Below are 3,665 nucleotides of genomic sequence, written 5' to 3'. Positions count from 1 at the left end.
AGGAAGGATTCCGGGTCCATATATGCCACAGCCTGGCTGTATGACTCTGGGTAAATCACTTAACCTCTCAATGCTCCAAGAAACTCTAAGATCTTAAATGCAGAGCAGATGCCCTTTAATACATAGAGGGAGTTTCCTCCTCTGGGAATCCCATAAATCGATGAAACCACAAGTCTCATCAGGCAGGAAAAAAAAAAGAAAATTGAAAACTTCACAAGAAATAATGGAATTTCTGTCCAGGAGGGCCATTTGGAGAAGGGGGAGTCCTACCTGGCACCCCTTGAATCACATCAAGGAGCCACAAAATCTTGTCTTCGTGGGCCAAGGGTCAGGTCCCTTGATCAATGTGTACCTTAAAGAACTAGACAGAGGAGAGGATAAGGAGACCCTGTGGGCCAAGACCAGCCACCAAGTCACACCTCCACTCCCACCCTGCCTCCTGCCCCGACACAAACATACCTGATTAGACACCCTCTGAACCATAGGTTCCAGGAACCCCCACCAGCCATGCAGACACTCAAGCTGTTAACCACAGAGAGCTGGACCTGCTTGTTAGTGGAAAGGAGTCAGCAAGCCATTAGTTTCTGCTGAAAGGAACCGAGGCGGGGAAGGGTTAGTAGTGGTCACGCAGAAGAGGTTAATAGGAGGTGGTGAGAGCTGTGACAGGCAGGCCGGTGGCCTGGGCACTCAGGGGCCAAGCGGAGGCAGTGCCTGTTAGTGGTTAGAGAGCAGGGCCAGCCAGGGAGAGGTAGGGTTTAGCAGAGAAGCAGCTAGAGTTAGTGTCTGGGAGCCAAAGGTGGTGCAGGAGGGAGAGATGCCCACCAGCTGGGCAAGGTTCATAAAAATAACTCAAGACCTGATCCTTGCTGCCCTTTGAGCATACCCACCCAGGTGCTGATACTCTCCCAGCATCCCAACCTTTAGGACCACATGGAGAGGGATAGGATAAGCAATCAGGACCTCAGGAACTCAAAGACTGTGAAACTCCAGGATTGATTAGGAATCAGTGCACCATTTTTGCCTTTCTTTGCAAACCTGGCACTTGGCACGTCCTAAGCATTTAATAAATTCCTGTTGACTACCTCACTTGGGACTCTATGGAGTCTTAAAGACCTGGCTTTCTCAGGTGAAGAGGAACAAGAGGAGGAAAAAAGAAAAGAGAAAAAAAGGAGGAAGGAAGAAGAAAAGAGAAAAGGAGAGAGGAGGGAGGAAGAAAGGGAAGAGTAGAAAGGAAGAAGTAAGAAAGAGGAATAGAGTAGAAGGAATGAGAAGATGGGAGATGCAGAGAAAAAGGAAGGGACAGGAATAAAGGAGGAAGCAGGTAAAGAAATGGGAGAATGAAGGAGAAAGGAGAGTGGAAAGTTCAGAGGAGAGAGAAGGAAGGAGGAACTATGAAGTGAAGAGGGAGAAGGTGTGGAAACAGAGGTGAAACAGCCTTTCACTTGGTGCCAGGCCTTTCCCCATGGCTGGATCTCCACCTAGATAGCCTTTACAGCCAGTACACCTGTGCAGAATACCTAGACTTACCCAACCTTTATCCATCCCCCTTTTCTGAGCCTCTTCACTTTATCTTCACTTCTTCTCCAGTTCCATTTCCTCCCCTTCTTCTCCTTACCCCACAGCCTCTCTTCTCTTCCACTTTTATTTTCGGATGAGATACATTATTCAATCTGTGCCTCAGTTTCTCCATCCATAAAATAGGAACACTTACTCCTATCAAAAGCTTTCCCCCACTCAGGGATATCAGGAATATAGATAAAAGCATAAGAGGATAGAAGGTAGCATATTCCTGAAATAGACTGGGAAAGGGTAGCCTTCCAAAGCACTTTCTTCCCAAGAATTTTTTGTGTGATGAGGAGTGGGAGTATCCCCATTGCACAGATAGGAAGCCTGAGGGTCAGAAAAGGTCCTCTGAATCCAAATCCCAAGCCAGAGTTCTCAGATTCCTTCATCTCATTAAGACACTGCCTTCCCCTTAAAAATCTCAAATCCATCCTCTCAATACCCTTGAACAACCCAGAGGGGAGTAAATGGAGAGAGGAAATGGGCTGAAGATGGTGTTTCCCCAGCCTTGGCAGCAGCTATGAGCCACATTGCAGATGGGTACAGGGGGAAAAAAGAAGGAAGGTAAAGTTCGTGGCTTCCTAGGACTGGATCTCAGTGATGGCTTTGGTGCTACATAACCCCGACACAACAGACTCCCTCCTCCAGGGGACCCTGGGGAGCCAAATGGCCAGAGATTCTCACTGTTCAAGTAAGTGAGGGAGCTGAAACTGGGATCTCCCCTCCCCAGTTCAACCATCTTTCCTTTCTATGAACCAAGCCTTCAGCTGGCTCTCATGGGTAGTCTGAAGCCAGCATCTCTCCACCTCCATGGAGTGTCTGTTAGTGATAAATCAAAGCAACTCAGTTAGTTTCTGCTGCAAAGGAGAAAAGAATAACCATCTACAATAGTAACAGAAGCAGGGCCCTAATAATCCTGGGAGATGGGAAAGGCTCTGGCCTAGAGAAAGGGGGAAAAGGGGGATGGCAAAGCATCTGCTTTCCTGAGGCCCGAGAGCATCCATCGGCATGAAAGGAGAGCTTTGTCTTCCTTCCCAACCCCTTCCAAGCTAATTAATTACGGCGGCTCTCATTTAGTGGGTACTTCCAACCAAGGCTCAATGTTCCAATCTCATGCCACTCTGGGCAGCAAAGCCCTCCCACAGACACACTCATTGTGTGAAAATCTCCCCATAATGTATTAGAAAGCCCACTCTCTCTCTCCATCTCCACAGAGAGCTCCCCAACATGAAATCTTCAACCCAATTCTGATAGTAATCAATCTGCCCTCTCGAGCCAAGATCTATGAAACCCATGACCATTTTGACCAGGATCACAGAATCAGATGTCTCAGAGCCAGAAGGGACCCATCTAAGCTAGCCTCCTCAGGTTCTAAAGGATGAAATGGAGGCAAAGGACTCACCAAATTTCAAAGCTGGAAAGGACCTTAAAGACAATTTAATCTAACTTTCTCATTTTACAGAGAGAAACATGGAAGCCCAGAAGAGGAAATTGACTTGCCCAAGAGAAAAGACCCTGTCCCAATCAGCATGACCAACTTTTCCCATCCTCCAGACTACTCAGGTATAGCCTTCTGGGAAAACCATAGCAAGGGTGTGCTGTTGGACACCCTAACCATCTAACGAGGGTTCCCATTCCAAAATGGCTGACTCTGGGCTGCCTCAACAGGGGAGAAATTAAAAACCAACAAGGATTTTCCAAATTCTTTCTATGTGCCAGACACAGTGGCAGATCTCACTTTTTGTCAGAATGACCTGGGTTCTAATCCCACCTTTGCCATTTTACTAGCTATGGGACTCCGGGAAAGTTGCTTAAACTCTCTCAGGCTCCATTTCCTCATCTGTACAATGGGGTGATTTTAGTACCTACCTCCCAGGATTGTTGTGAGAACCAAACGAGATATTTGTAAAATGCTTTGCAAACCTTAAAGTGCTATATAAATGCTATTACTAATCATTGTAAAGCACCATGTAAATATTTGTTAGTAGTAGTAGTGGTAGTAGCAATAGTAGTAGTAGTAGCAGTAGTAGTAGTAGTAGCAGTAGTAGTAGTAGCAGTAGTAGTAGTAGTAGTAGTAGTAGTAGTAGTAGTAGTAGTAGTAG

Source organism: Vombatus ursinus, unplaced genomic scaffold (genome assembly GCF_900497805.2).
Source record: "Vombatus ursinus unplaced genomic scaffold, bare-nosed wombat genome assembly UNPS02001287.1, whole genome shotgun sequence".
NCBI classification, from domain to species: Eukaryota; Metazoa; Chordata; class Mammalia; order Diprotodontia; family Vombatidae; genus Vombatus; species Vombatus ursinus.
The sequence above is the reverse complement of the archived record's forward strand: the minus strand, read 5'-3'. Positions refer to the sequence as shown.